The sequence below is a fragment of the Phascolarctos cinereus genome, unplaced genomic scaffold (assembly GCF_003287225.1).
Source record: "Phascolarctos cinereus isolate Bilbo 61053 unplaced genomic scaffold, phaCin_HiC Scaffold_2;HRSCAF=192, whole genome shotgun sequence".
NCBI classification, from domain to species: Eukaryota; Metazoa; Chordata; class Mammalia; order Diprotodontia; family Phascolarctidae; genus Phascolarctos; species Phascolarctos cinereus.
Genome location: NW_027555625.1, coordinates 328,181,114 through 328,206,418, shown reverse-complemented (window position 1 = coordinate 328,206,418; position 25,305 = coordinate 328,181,114). Strand labels below are relative to the sequence as shown.

The following is a 25,305-nucleotide window of genomic DNA, read 5'->3' as shown; positions in this document are numbered from 1 at the left end:
TAGGGCAGTTAGAAGGAGTATACATAGATAAAGGGAATGGGTGTAAGTTGAATCTGATGAGATGATATACAAAAAATTAAATTAAGCAGTGAGAAAGACGAATGCACTGGTAGAAGGGGGAAGGGAGAGATAGAATGGGACAAATTATCTCACATAAAAGAAGCACAAAAGAGCTTTTACAATGGAGGGAAAGATGGGGGAGATGCAGAGTTGGGGAGCACTTGCACCTTAATCTCATTGGAATTTACTCAAAGAGGTAATGACAGATACATTCAATTGAGTATAGAAATCTATTTTACCCTACAGGAAAATAGGAGGAGAAAGAGACAAGAGAGGGGAGGGAGAACTGATAGAAGGCAGGGTAGATTGAGGGAGGCAAAAATGAGAAGCAAAACATTTTCAAGGACTGACAGGGTGAAAGGAGAGAGTAGGATAAATAGGGGGGTAAAATAAGATGGAGGTAAATATACAGTAACCATAACTGTGGGGGGAAAATGGTTATAGCAAGTTTCTCTCATAAAAACCTCATTTCTCAAATGCATAGAGTCAAATTTATAAGAATACAAGTCATTCCCCAATTAATAAATGGTCAAATCTCAAACAGGTAGTTTGCATACATGAAAAAATGCTGTAAATCACTATTGATTAGAGAAATACAAATCAAAACAACTCTGAAGTACCATCCCATGCCTATAAGATTGGCTAATATAATAGAAAAGGAAAATGATAAATGTTGGAGGGGATATGGGAAAATTGAGACACTAATGCACTGTTGGTGGAGTTGTGAACTGATCCAACCATTCTAAAGAGCAATTTGAAACTGTGTCCAAAGGAGTATAAAACCATGCATACACTTTGACTCAGCAATACCACTATTAGATTTGTATCCCAAAGAGATAAAAAACAAAAAGGAAAAGGACCTGTATGTACAAAAATATTCATAGCAGTTCTTTTAGTGGTGGCAAAGAATTGGAAATTGAGGGGATGTTTATCAATTGGGGAATGGCTGAACAAGTTGTTATATGTGATTATGATGGAATACTATCATGCTATAAGAAATTATGAGCAGGCTGATTTCAGAAAAACCTGTAAAGACTTACATTAACTAACGCAAAGTGAAATAAGCTGAACAAGGAGAACATTGCACACAATAATGACAATATTGTACAATGATCAACTGTGAATGACAGCTATTCTCAGCAATACAATGATCTGAAGAACTTAGGATAAAATAATACTATCCACCTTCAGAGAAAGAAGTGATAGAGTTTGAATGAAGATCAAAGAATACTTTTTTAAACTTTATTTCTTGTTTGTCTTTTTCTGTATGGTTTCTTTCACAACATGATTAACATGGAAATATGTTTTCCATGACCGTACATGTATAATATATATCAAATTGCCTTCTCAATGAGGGGGTAGGGGCAGGAGGGACAGAAATAATTTGGAACTCAAAATATTTTTAAAAACTAATGTTAAAATTTGTTTTTATATGTAATTGGGAAAAGATTAAAAATGAAAAAATTTAAGAACACTAGAAAGAATAAATGTAATTTTTTTTAAATGATAAGTAGTATCTATCTAAAAGCAAGAGCAAGCATTATCTACAATAAAGTTGAACTAGCAGCTTTTCCAATGAGATCAGGGCAAAGAAAGGAGGTCCATTGTCACCATTACTATTCAATGGTATACCCTAAATGTTACCTATAGCAATAAGACAAGAAAAAGAATTTGAAGGAATAAACATAGGCAATGAGTAAATAAAACTTTCACTTTTTGCAGATGATGTGATGGTATACTTAGAGAATTATAGAAAGTCAACTAAAAAATTAGTTTTAACTAGTTGTTCAAACTAATTGTTTCGACTAGTTCAAACAATTAACAACTTCCGCAAAGTTGCAGGATACAAAATAAATCCACACAAATCACCAACATTTCTATATATAACCAGCAAAACTCAGCAGGAAGAGATAGAAAGAGAAATTCTATTTAAAATTACTACAGTCGGTATTAAATACTTGGGAGTCTGTCTGCCAAGACACACATAGGAACCATACAAATACAATTATAAAATACTTCCCACACAAATAAAAATAGATCTAAACAATTGGAGACATATTATTTACTCACAGGCAGGCCAAGTCAATGCAATAAAAATGACAATGTTACCTAAATTAGTTTACTTATTCAGTGCCATACCAATCAAACTACCAAAGAATTACTTTATAAAACTAGAAAAAAAAATTCATCTGGAGGAACAAAATGTCAAGAATATCAAGAGAATCAATGAAAAAAAAATGTGAAGGAAGGGGGCCTAGCAGTACCAGTTATCAAACTATATCACAAAGCTATAATCATTAAAACAATTTAGTACTGGATAAGAAATAGAGTAGTCGATCAATGAAACAGATTAAGTATGTATTATACAGAAACCCAAAGATCCCAACTACTGGAAAAAACTGGAAAGTTGTCTGGCAGAAATTAGGTATGGAGCAACATCTCATACCATATACCAAGATAAACTCAAATTAGATACATGATTTAAATACAAAGGGTAATATCATGAGCAAATTACACGAGCATGGGAGAATTTACCTGTCAGATCTATGGATGGCAGATTAGTTCATGACCAAACAAGATATAGAGAGGTTCACAGGAGAGAAAATGGATAATTTTGATTACATAATATTTTTTTAAATTGCACAAACAAAACCAATGAAGCCAAAATTAGAAGAAAAGCAAGAAACTGGAGGGGGAAATTTTTGAAGGAAATTTCTCTGTTAAAGGTTTTATTTCAAATATAGGTGACTGAGCCTAAATTTATAAGAATAAGAGCCATTCCCCAAGTGATAAATGATCAAGGGAAATTTTTCAGTTTTCAGAGGAAGAAATCAAAACTATCAATAGTCATATGAAAAAATGCTCTAAATCATTCATAATTAGAAAAATGCAAGGGAAGACAGCTCTGAGGTGCCACCTTACACCCATCAGATTGGCTGAGACTATAGAAAATGAAAATGACAAATGCTGGAGGGGATGTGGGAAAATAAGTATTCTAATGCATTGCTGGTGGAACTATGAACCATTCTGGAAAGTAATTTGGAACTATGCCCAAAAAACTATAAAACTGTGCCTGCCCTTTGACCCAGAAATGCCACTATGAGGTCCATGCCCCCAAAGAGATCAAAGAGGAAGAAAAGGACATATATGTGCAAAAATATTTATAGCAGGTCTTTTGTGGTGGCAAAGAGTTGGAAACTAAAAAAATGTTCATCAATTGGGAATAACTGAGTAAGTTATGATATATCAAAGTGATAGAATATTATTGTGCTATAAGAAATGACAAGTAGGATGATTTCAGAAAAACCTGGAAAGATTTAAGTGAACTGATGCAAAATAAAATGAACAGAACCAGGAGAACATACACAATTACAGCAATATTATTCAATGAAGAACTGTGAATGACTTAACTATTCTCAGCAATACAATGATACAAGACAATCCCAAAGGACAAATGATGAAGCATACTACCCACCTCCAGAGAAAGAATATTAATTGAATACAGACTGAAGCATACTATTTTTCATTTTCTTCCTTTCATTTTTTTTCTTTTATTTGAGTCTTCTTGTACAAAATGACTAATATGGAAATGTTTTATATAATTGCATATGTATAACCTATATTTGATTACATACTGTCTCAGGAAGGCGGAAGGGATAAAATTTGGAACTCAAAACCTTAAATAAAAATGTTAACAAATTTTTTAAAAAAAAGAAACGATGAAGGGGATAGTTTTAGAAAAACCTGAAAGATATATAAACTGGTGCAAACTGAGGTGAAAAGAACCAGGAGAACATTGTACAAAGTAACAGCAATACTGCAACTATGATCAATTGTGAAAGACTCAATAATTCTGATCAACACAATGACTCACCAAAATTTCAAAGGACCTATGATGAAAAATGCTATCCACCTTCAGAGAGAGAACTGATGGACTCAAGAGCACTGATTGAGGCAAATGTTTTCTCTTCCTTTTTCTTAGTTTCTTTTTTTAATATGGAAAAGTTTTACATGACTTCACATGTGTAAAGAGATATTGTATTTCTTGCCTTCCCAATAGATTAAGGAGGGAGAGGAAAAAGAAAATTTGGGACTAAAAAAAATAAAATTAATGTTTCTTAAGAAAAAGACAGGCTTGGAAGTTCAGAGCTCCTTGGGAATTCATGTTGGGAGAAGGCCTTCAATGTCTTTGCTGAACAGAATAAGTATGGTAGGAATATCGGATCCCATGAAAGACCATGAAATAAGTACTTCAGCATGGGAGTGGGCCTTCCCAAGGCAGGCCAATGTATAAGTCTAACTTATCTCCATTTCCCCTGGCCCATGGCAGGAAAAAAAGGCACGTAGTCAAGGCCTGCTTTTTTCCATACACATAGATCATCAGATAGGCAATGTGCTCTGTTGCTAACTTCAGTGGCTCCTGTGTCCTTCTTCTGCTAAGCCCCAAAGTACGTAGTCCTAAAGCCAGAGCAGCCAATTAATGACTGACAGGAACCAGTTGTATGCAACTAGAAGGTTTCTGCTCCTCTTGCTCAGGTAGAGATTCTGAAATTAACCTGATCCTGGGACAGACTAATGCTTGGGCCTGGTTTGGGGGACCAGGACAGAAAGCAGTACTCCATAGCTGGTGATTACATTTGGATTCCTTCTTTTGGTTTCTATCCCTCCAGAATCCTCCACCACCACCATCAGTGTCACCCAATTCCTAAAAGTCATCCCCTTAGCCTCCCAAGACACCAGAGGAAATGTTGGGATTGTGTCTTCCTTCACCACTTCTCCATGGATCATGATTATACATGCCGTATGTCACTGCTTCTTGGGTGAATTCCAGGAAGTCTGAAGGCTAGGAAGTGTATACATCTGAATCCCAGCCTGGCCCTCTCAGCTCATAGCAGAGAGGGTTCAACACCAGAAGAATGGACCGCTTTTGATGCAAAGAAGAAAAATAAGAATCCAGGTTTGCTTTAAAAAAAAAGCCCACCACTTCTCTGCAGTAAGTCAGCATCTCAAACATCAGAACATGTAATGGAATTAGTCCCTGACAAAGGGCAGCTAGGTGGTGCAGTGGGTCAGTGCCGGGCCTGGAGTCAGGAAGAATCATCTTCTGGAGTTCAAATCTGGTCTCAAACACTTACTAGCTGTGTGACCCTAGGCAAGTCACTCAATGACGTTTGCCTCAGTTTCCTCATCTATAAAATAATCTGGAGAAGGAAATGGCAAACCACTCCAGTATCTTTGCCAAGAAAACGCCAGATGGGGTCATGAAGGGTCAGACAACTGAACCACAAAGGGAATTTAGTTCAGATGTTGAGAGCTTCAGTAAAGCTGTGTAACTTTGCTGTGAAATCACAGGACTGGAGAATCTGCAGGGAGCACTAACCCATGCACTAAAAGAATTCCCTCTCTCACATAATCTGACAAGCTTCTCTTTGGAAGTTAGACTTCCGAGAAAGGGAAATCTCTCTGTAGGCAGCCAGCCCATTCCACGTCTGGACAGCTGCAAGAGATGCTTTCTGACACCAGCCTGAATCTGCCTCTTTGCAGCTTCCATTCATTGTTACTTGATCTGCCCTCTAGAGCTAAAAAGAACAAATCTAATCTGGCTTCCTCCTAACAGCCCTTCAAGTATTTGAAGACAGTGATCAGGTCCTCCCAAGACTCCTCTTCTCCAAGCAAAACAGGCTTGGTTCCTCCAGCCAGCGCTCACCGGTGGTGGACTCAAGGTCCTTCGCCATTCTTGTTGCCTTCCTCTGGACACTCTCAATCCTGTCAACGTCTTTCTTATACTGTGGTGCCCAGAACCCAACACAATACTCTAAATGAGGCCCTGACTCTATTATCCAATGTGTTAGCTGTTCTGCCCAGTGTGGTGTCACCTACAAATTTGATATAGATGTTGAGCATGGGTCTAAGCACAGCCCCTCCAGGTACTCCTCTGGAGCCCTCTCTCCGTGTCTGCACTGAACTGCTAGCCTCACTCAACCATTCAACCAGTTCTAAATCCATCTGGTTCTATTACTGTCTGAGCCATACCTTTCCATCTTCTCCACAAGAATTGTAGGAGATAGTGTTGTTAAAATCTTGGTAAACTCTACCCACAGGATCCCCTTCGTCTACTGTTTAGTAATCCTGTTAAATGAGGTTAGTCTGGAGTGACCTGTTCTTGATGAAATCATGCTGGCTCTTTGGAATCACTGCTTGCTTTTCTAAATGTTCAGTGACCATCTCTTTAACGATCTGTTCTAACGTTTTCCCAGGAATCAAAGCCAAGCTCAATGTTCTCCAATTTGCAGACTCAGTTTTCTTCCTTTAAAAAAAAAACTGGGACATTTGCTCTTTTCCAACTTCTCCTATTCCCTGTGATCTTCCATATAGTACTCTCAGTGGCTCAGCCATCCTATCCACCAGTTTTTTAGCACTTTAGAAGATAGTTCATCTGAGCCAGGTGACTTTATCAAGGACACAGAGGTCTACTATCTCCTTATTTATCTTGGGCATCCACTCTCCATTAGTCAATTTTGTTCTATCAGAATTGAGGAACTCTAATATATCTCTGTTGTGAATTATCAGCATTCTATCTATCCCAAGCAAAAGTCTTTTCCCTCCTTTGATCCTTCGTTCTCTACCAATACAGCTTGTTAAAAATCCCATCAGTTGTCCTTAGCCTACCTTGCCAGCCTCAATGCATCCTGAACTCTAGCATTCTTTTTTATTCTAATTTAGTATTTTATTTTCCCCAGTTACATGTAAAAACAATTCTTAACATTCATTTTTAAAACTTTGAGTTCCAGATTCTCTCCTTTCCTCCCTTCCCACCCCCCTCCACATTGAGAAGGAAAGCAATTCAATATAGGTTATACATGTATAGTTATGTAAAACATATCTATAATAGTTATGTTGTAAAATAGTCAAGAAAAATAAAGTTTTTTTTAAAAAGTATGTTTCAATCTGTATTCAGACATCACCAGTTCTTTCTCTGGGGATGGGTAGCATTTTTCATCATAAGTCCTTCAGAGTTGTCTTGGATTGTTTTATTGCTGAGAATAGCTAAGTCATTCACAGCTAATCATCTTACAATATTGCTGTTACTTTGTACACAGTATATTTCACTTTGCATAAGCTCATGTAAGTCTTTCCAAGTTTTTTTTCTCCTGAGAGCATCCTGCTCATTATTTCTTATAGTACAGTAGTATTACATCATAATCATATAGCACAATTTGTTCAGCCATTCCCCAATTGCGGGGCATCTCCTCAATTTTTAATTCTTTACTCCCAGAAAAGAGCTACTATAAGTATTTTTGTACGCATAGGTCCTTTTCCTTTTTGTTTTTTATCTCTTTTGGCATATAGAACTAGTAGTAGTATTGCTAGGTCAAAGGGTATGCATGGTTTTATAGCCCTTTGGGCATAGTTCCAAATTGCCCTCCAGAATGACTGAATCAGTTCACAACTCCACTAACAATGCATTAAAGTTCCTTTTTTCCCACATCGCCTCCAATATTTGTCACCTACCCTTTCTGTCCCATTGAACTCTAGCATTCTTGACAACATTTGGACAGGATCATGCCATCCTCTTACGTTCATTCATCTCCTGTTTTCTGGCCTTACTTCTATTTTCTGATTTTTCTAAACCTAAGTCAGTTGGTCAGTTTTGTGTGCATCCACATCAGCCTCTTCAGTAGCATCACAGGCAAATAGTCATCTAGCTCAGATTAAATACTTCCAATGACAAAGCAAGAGCTCTGTTTATTGAAAGGCTACCTGTGTCATGGAGGATAGAAAGCTGGTCTTGGGTACAGGAAGGCCTGGGTTCAAGTCCTGCCTCTGACACATACTCGCTGTGTGATCCTGGGCAATTCACTTAACCTCTCAGGACTCTAAATTACTCTCTAAGCCTAGACTTTTCCAAGAGGGCTTTAATAGATGGTTTCTTCATTGACAAGTTCTTCATACCAATGAAACCATACATCTAGTTCTTTTTTTTTCCTTCAAATGTAATTTATTTCAGGTTCAGAAACACAACTTCACAATTTTCACAACAGGTGCATATGACCTTCAAGAATCATACAACAGGCTTTAGGAACTTGCTGCAAATAACCCCTCCATTTCCAGGTTCGGGTATCAATGCTAGGAAATCACTGACAGTCCTGGCAGGTCAGTGGGACCTATTCTGGCTCAGATTAAGAATTAGAGAATCAACAGAAAGAACCAAATTTTACTAGTATATGAACACTGTTCTTTATAAAAAATGTTTGGATGGTTCTGAAAAAGAGAGAGAAAAGAAACACAGACAACACAAATAAAACACAGGCTGGTAACACTGAGTAAGTCAAAAATCAAATAACAGTGGTAAACTTTCTGGATGGGAGGAGCCATTCTTATCAGATTGCCTTGGGACGCTGGGAGGAGCCAGTGGTGTTGGCCGGGATGGAACTTGTGGAGGTGCTCCAAATGCATCACTATTACTGGGAAAAGGAGGTAAAGGTCCTGGACGGAATGGTACTGGTGGAGCCCCAGACTGGGGATCCGGGGATGGAATTGCCAGAGCAGGTCCTCAGCCCGATGTGGATCTGGTTGGAGGAGCATTTAATATTGGTCTCTTTTGGTTTGCAGGGCTTGGAGGGGGTGATCTATGAGAATGCTGTAGCCAGGAGTCAGCCACAGGAGGAGGTGCAGGAGTAGACACAATGGCACTATTGATATCACCAAAAATTACAAGGGCTTCCTTAAGGGCTTGGTACATTCGAAGCACCTTGTCTCGGCGCTGAGCCTGCTCAGCAGATTCTTCCATCAAAGTGTTTTGGTCCTCTGAGGAATATAACTGTGCTAGGAGCTCTGAATTTGTGAAGTCTTTGACGTTGATCACAAGGTGCATTATTGTTTTGGAAATCAGGTCTCAGATACACTTGTTGGTTATAGACATGTAGGAGTCTACAAGGTTGCAAATGGTTTCCACTTGTCTAATTGTGGCTCCATGGAAAAGTTTTCTGCTTGACCAGTCTCATCATTGTCAGCTAAAGATTCATCAGGATAGACACCAGCTCAGAGCAGAGATGCCTTCCAGCTATCTACACATTCTTGGGAGTCACATGCCAACTGCAGAAAATGATAGTCCTTGTATACATTCCTCTGCTCTGTATCAAAAAGTGCAAAGATATGCTTACTAGACATAAAGTTCTTTTCCACATCTTGAACTTTTAGGTTGTCCAAGGGAAGCAGGTATTTCTTTTCTTTTTCCTCATCATCTTTATACCAGGACAAGCTTTCTGCAGTAAGGACAAACCACTATTCCTTGGATCCTCCTTTCATGGTGCCGAGGTTGTTGTTAGCCATCCCTTCCGAATAACCAACTGCACTCTTCTTGTGAACCTGACTGCTTCTCTGCTGAGCATGTGCAAAGCCGATGAAGTTTTCATGGTTGGTGTTAATACAGGATAACTGATTGTCAATCAGCAATAACACCTGATCTTTAGTCTTTGCTTCTCCTTCACGAATGTGGTTAGCAACAGTCTGTTCTGTTTCTTCACAAAGTCTTGGGAAGTTTGCAAGCTTTCGGGTACATTTTTTTTTACAGTATTGATTAATTCCTGCATCACCAGGTCTACACTCTTCGGGAAAGGTCCTTTTAGTTTTACAATGTGTTTTTAACTATTGCTTCAAAAGCCATACCTGGATGTTTTTGGATTGCATAGCTTATTTCTCTTCTCAGTTCTTTCTCATTAAGCTCCATCTTCACAATCTCAAAAGGGAATCGTTCTGGAAAATGAGGTTTATTTTTGCACCACCTGAGAGCTCCAGTGTATCTACTTGATCTCCTGGTCCTTCAATTCTCTTTTCAAAATCCACTGAAAACTGCTGAACCATCTATAGCAGAGCCTTTGTCTTTCTTGTAGGATCTTCTGGCTAACCCTGACCATCAGATGCTTACATGTCTAACTTCATATATCACATCCCAGAGACAGAAATATACCCTAACAGGTTCAGAAATAACACCCCTCCCCGTAAATTTCAGGAACATCTCACTGACCCGGCATAAGTAGCAAAGACTAAATCTTTTAGACAATAACTACTCACATTAATCTAGCTCTTTTACATATGTGATCTTATTTAGACCCCTCATGAAAACTCTTCCATCATGGAGGCTCGAATGTCTGTCCCACAGTCAGGAAAAAGGAGGCTCAGAGAATGAAGTGACTTGTATGGTCAAACAGCCACATATCAGAGGCAAGATGAAGCGCCTGGCCATTCTGACTCCAAACAGGTGGATTCTTTTCTGCCTTCTTCAACAGAGTATATTAAATACGTTTCACTTTTCTTCATCACACCGGGCCATCATCATATTAAGAGACAGCTGGAGGCAATGCATGGATCTAGTTCTTATCCTTGGCCTAATCAGCTCTTAGTACAGTGCCTGGCACATAGGAGGCGCTTAATAAATGCTAACTGACCTACTACTGGAATATTAGGCAGTCCTTCTTCAGGAAGAACCTAAATCTTCTTCCGTCCTTTCCATCACAGGTCTTCGCTCTGCCCTCAGGCTACTCTCTCTCCCAAGGCATTTGAACAATTAGTCCTTTGTGTTGGGGAGGAGGCATTTTCAGACAGGTTGTTTCCAACTCCTAGGTTTCTGCCTCATCACCTATGCTCTGTATCCCCCCCCTTTGCCACCCATGAGAGGTCTAACCAGCCTAGGCCCGACCACTATCCAATAGGGTTTTGTCCTGGGGTAAGTGGTTGCAGAGGAGGAGGGAGAAGGGAGCAAAAGGGGCTTTGTCCAGACCTGAGGACAGCAATGATGCCACTCATTTATTTCCCCATTTCAGGAACAGGAGGAATGAAGCTCAGTAGCTGCACAGTAGAAGGGCAAATAATGAACCTGCCAGCCCCCTCCCCTTTCCTGACAAGCTGAGCCCTTGAACGGAAATGAAAACCACAGGAAACACTGAGGCCACATATGAAGCTCTGCCACTAACGTGTCAACAGTAAGAACTTTTGTTTTGGTTTGGTTTTTTCCAGAACAGATTCAACACCTCCACCAATGAGGAAGCCAGTCCCCTTCTGTTCCACAGTGGCCCAGAGGCTGCCATCTCTCCCATGACTCAATTGGGGAGTTTGGGAAGCAGGCCTGGGGCGGTATCCTCAGGGCGCCAGGCCACTACTCACTTATTCTCCACCCCCTGGTAAAGTCGAGCAAAAGGTGTACCGTTTGGGTGTAGTGTCATCTTAGCTGGGCATCTTAGGGTTGGAAGAGGATTGCAGAGATCATGTCCTCCAGCCTCCTGCCCAGTGCTACACTCAACTCTGTAGCTTCCTTAAGAGGGCTCAGGGCTCATTAAGCCATCAGTGTAGACGCCCCATTTACACACATATGAAGAATAGACTTGCAGAGATGGCCTTAAGACAGAGACACGTATGTACATATTCACAAGCATGCCCCAAAACACAATCTTCTTTGTGCACACATGCTCACAGATATGTGCATGGAGGAGCCTTTCTCTCATCACAGTAAGGGAGGAGGTTTAGAAGTTACCCCAACACCCCTGACCTTTGCAAACCACTTTCTGGCTGGGTTACTGCTTGGGGTGGGCTAGAGTTATACAAGCAGCTACCTCAGATTTCCTGATGAGGGAAGGGAGGTGAGACTAACAAAGTAAGGGGGTGAGAACCTCCTGGAACCACAGACCTGGAACTGGGGGAGGGGATAGAGGGTCAGGGCAGTTTGTTCTTGCTTTCATGGGGGAAGGAAATTATGATTTATGAATGTAGCAGAATATTATTGCTCCATAAAAATTATTTCTCAGAGGAAACCTGGGGAGATTTGTATGAACTGATTCAGAGTGAAATAAGAAGAACAAGGAGAATAATTTATACAATAATAGCAACTTTGTAAAAGAAAACAACTATGAAAGACTTAAGAACTCTGATCAATTCAATGATCAATTATGACTCCAGAAAAATTATGGTAAACAGTGCTTCCCATGTCTTGACCGTTTGACACTTTTCTTTCTTTTCTTTTTTTTGGGGGGGAGGGACCTGCTATCACTACCCCACCCTTTATTACAACTCCTCCCCACTCCCTCATCTCTGCAAATCTATCTATGCTTATGCACATTGTCTGGAGGTGCAGAATGAGATATATGGTTAATATGAAGATTTGTTTTGTTTGATATATTTAATCAGTACAAGAGAGGAGCTGTAGAGGGAAATACAGAGTAGGGTAGCAATAGTGAAACCAAAAAAGAAAAGAAAGAAAAGTGGCAATGAAACAGTAATAAACATTTATTAAGTGCCTACTTGTGCCAGGCACTGTGCTGAGTGCTGGGGATACAAAAATAGGCAAAACACAGTCTCTGCCCCCAAGGAGTTTACAATCTAATGGAGAAAACAACAAGTAAATGAATATGTATAATCAAGCTATACACAAGATATATTGGAAAGAATTAACAGAAAGAAGGCACTGGAATAAAGAGGAGTCAGAGAAGACTTCCTGTAAACGATGAGATTTTAGTTGGTACTTAAAAGTCAGGGAGGTCAGTAGTCTGGGGGGAGGAGGGAGAACGTTCCAGGCATGGGGAAAAGCCAGGGAACATGTCAGAGCAAAGAGATGGAGTGCCTTGTTTGTGGCACAGCCAGGAGGCCAGGATTAAAGAGTATGTGCTGGAAAGTAAGGTATAAGAAAACTGGAAAGGGGGTTAGGTTATGAAGGGCTTTGAATGCCAAACAGAGCATTTTGTATTTGCTCCTGGAGGCGATAGAGAACCACAGGAACTTATTGAGTAAGGGGGTGACATTGCTTGGGAACATAAAATACTCTGAAGAGAGCAAAAAGTTCAGAAGGAAACACAAGCAGGGCTGCATTGGAACCTCCATGTTAAATTTAATGTATACGTAACCTGGCTTTCACTCAGACCTTGAGTGCTTTGCATGCATACTACGTATTCTGAGGAAGATTCGAGAGCAGGCTAAGTGTGACACTGTGTACCCACACAAAGGTCTTACATATGGTGGTTAGAGGACACTCCAGGGAGGAGGCAGAGAGACTTTAGAAACTATAGGTATGTAGGGGAAGCTGACTCTTCAGTGCCTCCCTGATTTCCAGTGTGCCTTTAGAGACTTCAGAAATCAGGCCTTCTATCTTGGTTGTAGCTGAGATCTGATCTTATTCCTATCTGGAAAGCCATTTTCTCTTGTGTAGTATTTGGTATAGTCTTATCTGTTAACTTCTCTGATTACTTTTTGCTCTTTTTTCTTAGTTAAATGAGTTACTTAATATGTTCTCTCTGTGATGGTCTTTTGTATAACCAGTTTGGTAGAAAGAAATTATGCTAGCAAGTATAAGCTAAGGACTCCTACCCACCCTCTTAAAAGCAACCAAGAAAGCAGCTTTTGCTCTGAAATTATCATCTTCCTATATCTAAATGGAGCAGAGAGATATAATTCTAGTCTTGATATCCCTCTCAAAGATAGATGAGAGAAGGTGGAAGCCCCCAGTCACTGTCTTTCTCCTGCTCCCCTTAAGATAGAAATCATAGTCTTGTTTGAAGAAAGGTTTATGGATCAGATTCCAGAAATATCTCTCTCTACTGACAGTCTAAACATTTTGACAGGCAATGCGGACATATACATATTACACAAGAACCATGCATGGCTTACATACTTTTTTAAAAACTGTACATAATAAATATCCATAATGTCACAGTTCTCTTTTTTCTATTCTAAGGAAATGCACTTTTTTTTATGTTTGTCAAGTTCATAATAATAAAAAAGGGAATAAAATTGAAGAAGGAAGTGACTTTGAAAGGTCAACACCCCTGAGGCTGTGCTGGTGAGGGGTCCTGGAGCCAGACTGGGCGCTAACAACTCATTCAGTCAACAAGCATTTATTAAGAGATCACTCTGTCCTAGGCACTGTGCTAAGAAAAGCATATGAAGAAAAGCAAAAAAAAAAATGATTTTCCTGGCCCTCAAGGAGCTCACATTTTAAAGGGAGAGATAACATGCAAACAGCTATCTATCTGCCTTCAAGATAGAGACAGTGTAGATGGGAGGAGATCTCAGAGGAAAGGCACTGAGGGAAAGAGAAGGGAGGGTAGGGAAAGTCTCTTGCAGAAGGTGATCTGAGTTTGAAAGGAAGCCAGAGAAGCCAGGAGGTGTGGGTGAGGAGGGGAAAAATTCCAAACATGAAAGACAGCCAGTCAAAAGGCACCTCCGCTTGGCAAAACAATAATGCTTAGGTTGATTTGGCCTGAGGCAGACCGGGGCAGCTGGGTGGTGCAGTGGATAGAGCACTGAGCTTGGAGTCAGAAGACTTGTCTCAGATCTGACCTCAGTCACTTACTAGCTGTGTAACTCATGGCAAGTCATTTACCCTCTGTTCACCTCAGTTTTCTCAAATGTAAAAATGGGAATAAGAATAGCACCTACCTTCCAGAGTTGTTGTGAGGATTAAATGAAACAATAATTTTAAAGCATTTAGCACAGTATAAATGTTAGTCACTACCACTACTGCTACTACTGCTATTAGCCCGATGAAATCAAGTGTTTTACTGAAGCAAAACTAAGGGAGGAAAGCCTGGAGCCAAGGATGCACATGAATGAAGCTTCTCCCTCCTCAGGCCTAAGAAAAACAAGTCGGTGGGAGAATGGGGGTGTGTCCCTCCAAAGTGTGACCTACCTGCAAAAAGGGAATTAGGGCATGCCTCCCAAATGAGATCTAAGGGCACTGAGGTGCTCACTGGCTCAGGGTGCAAGGCAAGTTCTCTGAAGTGCCCCTGGATCTGGACTTTGCAGAAAGGAAAGCTCTATCCTCCTCAGGGTCAGACACTACTCTAAACGTAGCTAGCCCCAAATACCTATTACCAACCTCAATCTGGTTTTTGGGGTGTTGCCCTTAAAGGGAAAGCTCTCCTGCCATAAGAGGAAGGGTTATAACTTCCTATCAGCCCTTATCCCATCCTCTAGCCCCAGTGTCCCGTGGAGCTCACTCATCCTTTCCCTATATGTGAAAGGGAAGAAAAAGTAGGAAAAGGAAGAAGGTAAGAGAGAGCAGAGTCCAGGGAAGAGGAAAGGCAAGATAAAAAGAAGAGCCTCCCTGGTTGATAAGGTTACTTTCTATCATCAATCAATCAACAAGGATTTATTAAGTGCTGACTCTATGACAAGGAAGGTGGGTGAGACAAATAAGCCTTCGGTGAGGGTTTATATTTGTCTCCAGCGGGGCCCATTCCTCATGCAGTACCTTCATTTACAAAGGTATTTGTTGATACCCATCAGAAGGGAGAAAGCTGAAGAATTCACTTCCTCAGTCAAATCACTTTATACAAACAAGGGCCCCAAAAGTCTTAGTGCCAATTTAAGTAGCTTAAATTTAATTTAAACTACAATTTAACCTACTTAAATTGGCACTAAAACTTTTGGGACACCTTGTGTTATGTCACTTCATGCTTCCAACAACCCAAGGAAATAGGATACTATAGGTATTTGTAGCTTTATTTTTTTTAGGTGAGTCAGGAAATTGAGGTTCAGAAAGACTTGACCACAATCATGTTGCTGGGAAGTGCGGGAGGTGGAATTCACACTCAAGAGCCAATGACTCTGAATCTAACACTATTTCCAGTAGAAATCCTCCCCGCTGCCAAAAGTGACATCCATTTAAAGAATCAAAATTTGAAGACTCCGGATAGAGAGAGAAGCATAGAATCAAAGCTGGGTCAGAGAGGGTTGGGGAAGAATCCACATAGAACCTCCTGAAATCCTGGGGTGGGAACCAAGCCTCTGTCTGAAACGTAAAAGGGTAATTCTTACAGAGTTATTTTGCCTAATGCTACAGAAAGCTTTTCCTCTATGACCACATTTAGACACTCAATAAGCATTTCTTAAGTACCTACTGTGTGCCATAGACCATGCTAATGCTGGGAATGCAAAGACAAAAATGAAATAATCCCTGTCTTCAAGGATTCTATAGATGGAGACAGAACACAAACTTTTAAGGGGATGTTTTTTGTTGTTTGGATTTGAGGCAGGACAGGGGAATGTTGAGACTGGATCTCCCAATTTTACCCAGGTTGGAAGTCCAGCAGCTACTCACAGACCCAGTCCCGACATTGACCATTGTAGAAGCTTTAACCTGTTCCATTTTTCTGTCGTGGGTCAGTTTGCCTCTCTCTGGGCAGCCTGGTGGTCGCTCATTCCCAGGGCTCACCATTTTGGTATCAGACTTAGTGTGGACACTTGATCACCTTTAGCTCTCTTGCAGCTCGGAACTCCCTGATTTACTTGGATCAGCTTAGATTATCCTCCTTGGAGCAGGGAATGAAGACATAAATAGGAATGTAGCACCAGGTTGCTAAGATCTAGAATCCTATAGACTTTGGAAGGCCTCCTCAGGATCACAGAGACTTAGGAAGACTTTCCCAAAAAGATAGAAACTCCCTAGGATAGAGAGTCCTTGGAACTAGACTGTTTACACTCATTCAGGACCACTGAACACCATTTTGAGGTTCCAGAGGCCTTAGGGAAGGGTCCAAGTTTTGGGACACTATTCAGACGAGCTGGAGAGACAAGAGAGAGACAAGAGACACAGGCATGGGAACCAGAGGGCAAGAAGAGGGAGACAGATTCATGGAAGGAGTAGCCTAGAACTGAGGCTAGGAAAAAAGGCAATTATAGCAGTTGTGGTAGTGAGTGAGAGCGAAAGTCAATAATTTTTTTCTTCCCAGAGCACTTTTTTTTTCAAACCCAGACCATTACACAAGTGAAATGCTTGCATCTCTTTTTATATTACTTGATATTACTAATAAAATATATGGCCATTAATAGAGATTTTAATTAAGCCAATAAATTTGAGGCTCAAGATTGAGAAAGGGGAAACTATTCCATGGGAGAAGAGATTTCCCTAATATTGTTCCAAGGTGGGGGCCTGCTGCTTAGAGATTTTCTGCATTTTTGTTCATTTCTGAAGCTATTCCAGAGCAATGCCCACTAGACTGCCTTTGAACCTGGAGAGAGGAGATAAGGAAATAAGCCAGTACTGCAGAAGGGTGGGAGTGGGTATAATTTTCCCTGAGTACATATAAGCAGCACCACTCACAGCCATCATCACACCCACATATCACAGAGAGCTGCACAACAAAATACATGCAAAGTAAATACAAGGTAACTGGAGGAGGAACTAGCTGCTGGGAGGTCCTGGGAATCACACAGAAGATGGTGTCAGAGCTGAACTTTGAAGGAAGCAAGTGATTCTAAGAGGTAGACAAAGGACTACATCCCAGGCATGGGGTACAGCTTGTTCAAAAGCACAGAGACGGAAGACGAAATGTCACATGTGAGAAACAGTAAGAAGTCCGGTGTGGCTGGAGCTCAGAGTGTATGAATGGAAAATAACACATAACAAGGCTGAAAATAGGGTGGAGCCATACCGTAAAGGGCTTTAAGCGCCCAACAGAGAAGTTTCCAATTTAGCCTAGAAGTAGTAAGGAGCTAGCTAGAGGGCACAGTGGATAGAGCCTTGGGCCTGGAGTCAGGAAGACTCATCTTCCCAAGTTCAAACCCAGCCTCAGACACATACTAGAGGTGTGACACTGGGTAAATCACTTAACCCTGTTTGCCTTAGTTTCTGCACCTGTAAAATGAGCTGGAGAAGGAAATGGCAAACCACTCCAGTATCTTTGCCAAGAAAACCCCAAATGGGGTCACAGGGAGTCGGACATGACAGAAGACTGAACAACAACAATAAGGAACCATCTGAGCTTTTTGATCAGGGGAATGAAATGATCAGACCTATATTTTTGGAAAATCAGTTTTGGAAAATATGTGGAAGAGGGAGAAGGGAAAGACTTGAGATAAGGAGACCAATTAGAAGATTACTGAAAAAGTCCAGTTGAGAGGTGATGGTGGACTAAAGTAGGGTGATGCCCTTAAGTACAGACAAGGGGATCATGGTGATTTTTTTTTAGGGCAATCGGGGTTAAGTGACTTGCCCAGGGTCACACAGTGTTTGAGGCCACATTTGAACTCAGGTCCTCCTGACTTCAGGGCCGGTGCTGTATCCCCTGAGCCGCCTAGCTGCCCCCATCATGGTGATTTTAACCCGAAGGGAGCACTCCTCTTCCACTGTACCCTGCTCCCTCCCACAATAGCTCCTTAGCAACAGTTTCTGACTTTACCCTCCAAGGAGGTACCTATCCCCACCCCTCCATCAAGGCCCACTTTGTACCATCTGTACAGCTGCACAGGGGAATACTAGCCCTCAGCACAAAAAATTCCTGGCAATAGCTCTAGGGCACGGCCAGCCCCAGTCACAGCTAATGAATCAGAACGCCAAGGCTTCCCAACTCTTCTGCCCGTTAGGCACTGAAGGATGGCAGAATGAAAAAGCAAAAATCCCTGCATCTGGCTAGGTAGCATTCGCCCAAACGGAAGGTAAGCTCTCCAGGGCCCTCAGTTAAATCTGGTGCCCGTGAACTCAGAATCCCAGACCCTTCTTCTGGGTCAGGCACTGGCTAACCTGAGGGCAGGACACGCGAGCACCTTAAGAGCTGTGGTAAATCCAGTTCTCTGTTCAACCCACACCCACTCCCTCCCTTAATGCCTACTGGTTACCACGGTGATGCCAGGCTCCCAAGAAGCCCCACCATGGCTGTTCCCAGAGCATTTCTGGAGGTCAGGACAGAATTGGCCTCACGGAGGAACCCTTGGTTCCTTGAGGAAGTGTATCTGGGCCGGCGACTTGGCAAGGGGTTTACTGTGCTGCCGGACAACATCCGGGCATCTCCTCCCCCGGGACACAGTCACTTCTGTGGGTTTGGGTGATTGCCACTCCTCTGATGTCTGTCCTTTGAGTCATCAATCAAATAATCCGTCAAGCAACTAGTGCGGTGCTTGGCACAGAGCAGGCGATTAATAAATGCTCACGCCCAACCCAAGTCACCCAACGAAAGGAAAAGTGAGCGTCGAGTGGGCCGAAGAGGACAGCCATACCTGTGCCCAAAGCCGTTTCTCCCTAGCATTTCCTGGTTGTCACAGATGACCCTTTGACTGCCATCTCTACGCTTCCCCTGCCTGGAATACTCGATTTCCTCCCCTTCACCACTCAGGATCCCGGGCTTCCTTCAAGATGGCTCAAATGCCACCTTCTGGAAGAAGCCTTGCTAGTGTCCCCGGCTGCCGGGCCCCAGCTCCCTTTCCCTGTAAGGCTACCTTCCATTTATTCCGTCTTTATTTTGTATGTACTGATATATACATATATAGGATAAATATGATGCATATATGTGTGTATAAATATGTGTGGGTGCATACACGTATGTATATGTTTGTATGTACATATGTATCTTCTCCGCTAGAATATAAGCTCCTCGCGGGCAGGAAATGTTTCACTTTTGTCTTTGTATCCCCACTGTCTAGCACAGTGCCTGGCACATGAACTATATTTAATGGGGCTTGTTGAGTTAGACTATGAAAGCTCATCACCACTCACGTTAATTGGAAGGATCACACACACACACACAGAGACACTCACTCGTGCACACACACATACACACACACAGACACTCACTCACACACACATACAGACACACACACATACACTCACTTGCGCACACATACACAGACACACACACTCACACAGACACTCACTTCTGCACACACAGACACACACTCACTTGCACACACAGACACTCACTCGTGCACACACATACTCACTTGCACACATACACAGACACACATACACTCACTCATGCACACACACAGACACACACACACATACACTTGTGCGCACACACAGACACATACATACACTCACTCGCGCACACATACACAGACACACACACATTCACTCGCACACACAGACACACACACTCACTCACTCATGCACACACACACACTCGCACACTCATACACACACATACATTCACTCGTGCACACACACACACTCGCGCACTCATACACACACATACATTCACTCGTGCACACACACACAGACACTCACTCAAGTGCACACACACACACACACACATATACACACACATATATACACACACATACATACACACAGAGGGAGTGGTAAGGAAATATCATAGATCTAGAGATGTAGAGCACTTACAGATCATCTAGTCCAACTCTCTGATTTTGCAGTTAAGAAAACTGAGGCCCAAAGAAAGTAAGTGAGTTTCCCAAGGACATCCAGTTAATACGTACGAGCAGCAGGATTTGAACCCAGGTCCTCTGACTCCAGAAATCGGTGTTCTTCCCCCCGTGCCATGCTCCCTGTGAAAGCGCCCCCCTGTTTCACCTGTAGGTTCAGGCTAGCACTGGACACTGTAAATGTTCAGTGAGGTGAGAGTGAATCCTGCCGGGAAGACCTCCCAGCCTGTCCCCAAACCTGGAATCCTGTTCCTAGTTAGTCCCTCCTTTGTACTGAACTAGCCCCTCCTTGGTGCAGTGGGTAGAGCGCTGGGCCTAAAATCGGGAAGACTGAAGTTTAAATGCAGTCTCAGATGCTCCTTAGCTGCATGACTCTGGGCAAGCCACTCAGCCTCTTTTTGCCTCAGTTTCCTCACCCATAAAATGGGGATAATAGCAACAGAGCCAATCCCTCGGGGTTGCTGTGAGCACCCACTGAGATAGTTGTGAAGCACTATGGTTGTTAGCTGTGCTGTTGCTGACTCTATCGATGGTTTCTTATGAAAATTTCTCAGAATCTCGTGAGACAGTAACCGGATTCCCACTAAGATCCTGGTGACTTGGGATCCTCTCACTTCCCCGCAGGAAGGGCTCTGGGCCATTAGCATGAGGTTCTTGGGCTTGCAGCAAACCAGAGGAATGAAAAGATTGACTAGGGGAGTGAAGAGGGGAGGGCCAGTAAACAAGGACTGAATAAAACTGGTGGCTGGGAAAGCAGTGGGAGAGTGGGGTGGGCCCCACCATTTGCGGGTCCGCACGGTTGGAGTAAAGCCTCAGGTAGATCTTGGTCTTTTCAAGTCAAAAGTTTATGACTAAGAGAAGGCCTGCCCCGGGCTTTCTGTCAGGGAATTAATGCTTAATCCAAGCCACTGGCACGGCGTCTTGGAGGCTCTGTACTTTGAGAGGCAACATCAGAGAGGCCTGATTGAAGAGACCAGGACGTGGAGCTCAGAGGCAGCAGGAACCCCAGAGTCCAAGGCAGATGCCATTGTCACCCCAATTTGACAAAGAAGGAAACTGAAGCTCAGAGAGGGTAAGGGACTTAGCTCAAAGTCATACAACCCAGAAGTTGGAGTCCATAAACTTGTGGTTTGTTGTGGTTGGTTTTTTTTTAATAATTGACCACTGGTATATTTCTTTTTTTTTTTTTAATCACTGGTATGTTTCAATAAAATTAGTTTCCTTTGTAATCCTGCATATTTTATCTTATGCATTTAAAAACACTATTTGGAGGTTGGATCCAGAGGTTTCACCACACTGTCCAAAGGGTCCATGATAAAAAGAGGTTAAGAACTCCTGCTATAAGATGGTCCTAGTTCACTATTCGTTGATTTGTCATTTGTGAACATTAATGCTAAAAGGAACCTGTGGGTAGCAAACATGACCTGTTCACTGTGGCTATGCATATAATATGATGTGTGACCCTGGGTGAGTCACAAAACCCCTTTGATTCTCAGTTTGCCCGTCTGTAGAAGAGTAATAAATGCCTACATCATAAGTTGTAGTTATGATAAGATGGACTAATTTATATAAAGTTTGGTTTTGTAAATCTTACAAACACAATAGAAATGCCTTTTGTTATTATTATTAGAGACCCACCTAATATGACCTATTCAAGGTTCCTGAGCATCACCTCTAAAACAGTTTCACAGATGAGCACTTTGGGAATAAGACCTGAAAATGTAAGGAGGGGTAGCCCAATAAGAGGGCCAGAGAATCCTGGATCAGGAGGCTTGGATTATAGCCTGGCTCTACTCCCAGCTCACTATGTGACCTAAACAAATGCCCTCCTCTTGAGGGACTTGGACAATATGATTATAGTCCAAGCTTAAATTTCTGTGGTGCCTTAAAGATTACAACAGTCCTGTGAAGTCAAAAATAAGTTAACACACGTCTATATATAGCTTTGATGTTTGCAAAGCACTTTACATACATTATCTCATTTGAGCTTCACAGCAACCCGTCAATGCTGCAGGCGTTGTCCCCATTTTGCAGACGAGAAAACTCAGGCTCCTCCACAGTCAATACAGACTTCTGAGTGTTTGAGGCAGGATTCAAAGCCAGGGCGCTGCTCACCAAATTCAGGCTATTTCTACTACTCCTTGCTGTCCTCCAGAGAAAAGCTGGTAGATGAAAATGGAAGTTGGAGGGAGAGGAGGTCGAGGAGGGAGGAGAGAAACATTGAAAGAATAAAATAGAAGCCATACTATATAAAGCCCCTGTTCCAGGAGCTGTAGGTTAGGAACATTGCCACTGCCACGTGCGTCTTCCGCCACCTGGTGGCAGACATCAGAATAACAGGCAAGTGTTTCTAATCTGCATTTTTCTACATCAAATTTGTAAAGGAGAAAAAAAAATCATTCTTGTGTATTTTAGAAAATAATTTTTTAAAATTTAATAAGCATTTAGCCAGCTACTGCCTGATTAAGTTGGCTTAATGGGTTGTTGAGCCAGTTTTTATCAGCAAGTTTGGGGAAACAACCCAAACTAATCACATAATTGGTAAAAAGTACTTATAAACCCACACCCCCTATTCAAAACAAAACCAAAAGGACCTTCTTGGTATCAGTGGTGAGTTTGGCATGGTTTTTGTCCAAGAGTCCAAGGATAGTTGTCAAAATAGCTTCCTATTTGCCAACACTGTTAATTAAGCTACACCCAATGTCTGTGCTATCAGGGTCCTCCTCTCTTACCATCCTGAGGCCACCACCCCATATCACCTTTCCCCAGATTATTGTCAAAAATAAGAAGTCAAGCTAATAAAAAGAGAAGAAATGCCCAGTTCAGGGGCTACTTACTCCCTGAAGACATCCAAGGTCTCAAGTGAGGGTCCTCTTCCTCCTCAGTAGCCACTGAGGTCTCTTCCATCTCTCGAATTGTTATTCCTCAGGTCTCTCAAGGCACTTTGCCTGGATCTCCCATTTGCACTTATTTTACCCTACCTGGAATCATAGGGATTTATGATACTTATCCTTCCCCCATGAGGCTCAAAGCTTCTTGAGAATAGGGTTCATGACTTATCTTTGTGCTCTCATTATCCAGCACAGGTGGTGTTTAATCAGTGTTCAATGAACTGATGACACCTAATGAGTGACCCTCTGACCCATCCTTCCCCTCTGATCAATCTTGCATTCAGCAGACTAATCTTAATGCAGCAATCTAATCACTTCCTCTCTCCTTCAAAAGTCTTCAATGGCTCCACTCTGCCTTCAGAACTAGACCTGCTTTTTTTTAACTAGACCTGCTTTTTTTTTCAGTATAGGGAGCTCCGGATGAATACTTCCTCTATCAATGCAGATCAGTACCTTCTCTGCAACTTAACTGTCTTAGATAGCTGCTGGGCACTGAGAAGTTATGTGATTTTGCCAAGGGTCACACTAGTATGTATCAGAGAATTTGAAGACCTCAGAGTTTTCTTGTCTTCAGGACCAGCTTTCTATCTACTGTGTAATGCTACCTCTCCAACATTTACATAATATTTTAAATTAAAGTTTACAAAGAGTTTTGTACACATTATTTCATTGTACCTTACATCATTGAAGTTGGTATGAAGGTATAAACTGTATCCCCCTTTCAGCAGATGAGGAAACTGAGGCTCAGAGAGATTTAAGTTATTCCTCTGAGGTCACACAGTCAGTAAGGCAGGATTTGAATGAAGTCTTTCTGACTCCAAATCCAGTACTCAATGCGCTACCATAAAACTCATGCTCCTAAGCCTAGCATTCAGAGCCCTTGGTGGTCTGGTTCCACCCTCCCTTCCTGACTCTCTCTCAAATACCTCTTCCTCAAATCAGGTTATAGCATCCACTGTACCCAGGATTTGTTGCCAGGTTTCCAACTTCATTCTTTCTTCCTGTAATGCCTATCTCCATGTGTCCAAATGTCACCTGTCCTTCAGGAGCCAGATCAAGCAGTGCACCTCCTCCAGGAAGTCTTTTGTGATTGCTCCCAGTCAGAGCTAACTTATCCCCTAACTTTGTAGTTTTTGTTTTTAAGCTTCTCACGATTCCTCTATATCACATATTTTCTCATATTGTAGCTATTTCTAGATTTACCTCATCATCACTATATGACAGTGGGCTCAGTGAAGGCAAGAACTATTAAGATCTGCAATATGGCTGTCCCCTCTACCGTTCCAGCCCTCTCCCCTTCTTGAACTCCAGCTTCCCCAAACTAAACATGCCATTTTCTGCATTCATATAGAAAGGTGTTCCTCCATGGACTGCCTCTTTTTAGAGGTGTCTCCAACCCCAGCCTACCTCCTCACCCCATTGCCTTTCAGGATCTTTCCAGGCTCACCTCCTCCCTGAAGTCATCCCTGATTTTAAGAGTATCACCCAAATTTTTATTAAAGCACTTCATCTCTCAGAAGGACATCTCCTTTGTCCCATCCCCCTCTAGTATGTACTGTATCTATGTATGTCTGTGCCATATGTGCTGCATTTATGCGTGTACATGCCATCTTCCCCCAGTTGTATATAGACTACTTGAGGGCAGGAACTCTGTCACTTTTTCATCTAGTAGTCTCAGAGCCTTGCTCAGAGATGTCCATGAAATTAACCACTAATGAATGGTTTGAATTAAATTAAATTGAATCCCGGCACAGGGCTGCCGAGCCTTCAGTAAACGTCAGTCGAACTGAAAAAGAGAAATATTCTGAAGATTTAATACTGAGTCTATTAAGACAGATAAACCACTTCACCTCCCAAAGGACAAAAGAAACAGTAATAAGGCCATGCACACATAAAGCAATAGTAATCAATGACTTTGTAACCTCGACCAGACCATGAAGCTTAATCCGTTCAGAAATGAAATTCTCCCCACTTCCCTTCCCCACGATCTCCCCCCACCCCTCCACCAGCACACTTCATGGATAGCCTGGTATTAAAGAGATGTGGGATTTGGTTTTGTTGAACATCAAGATTTATTGACCTGAGCAGTGCTTGGCGGGACATACTCTGTTGATGGGCATTGAAACATGAAGTTGTTACGAATGTTTTCTCATCATAAATGTCTGGAGATTGCTCCAGGGATGGCCATGAATGCCTAACCAGGTCTCAGGCT

At 41.9% G+C, this 25,305-nt stretch overlaps 1 pseudogene; it reads right to left on the bottom strand.

Moving 5' to 3' along the window:
• Positions 1-8,042: 8,042 nt before the first annotated feature.
• LOC110216663 (dynamin-3 pseudogene) lies at positions 8,043-18,824 on the bottom strand (annotated as a pseudogene).
• Positions 18,825-25,305: the final 6,481 nt, after the last annotated feature.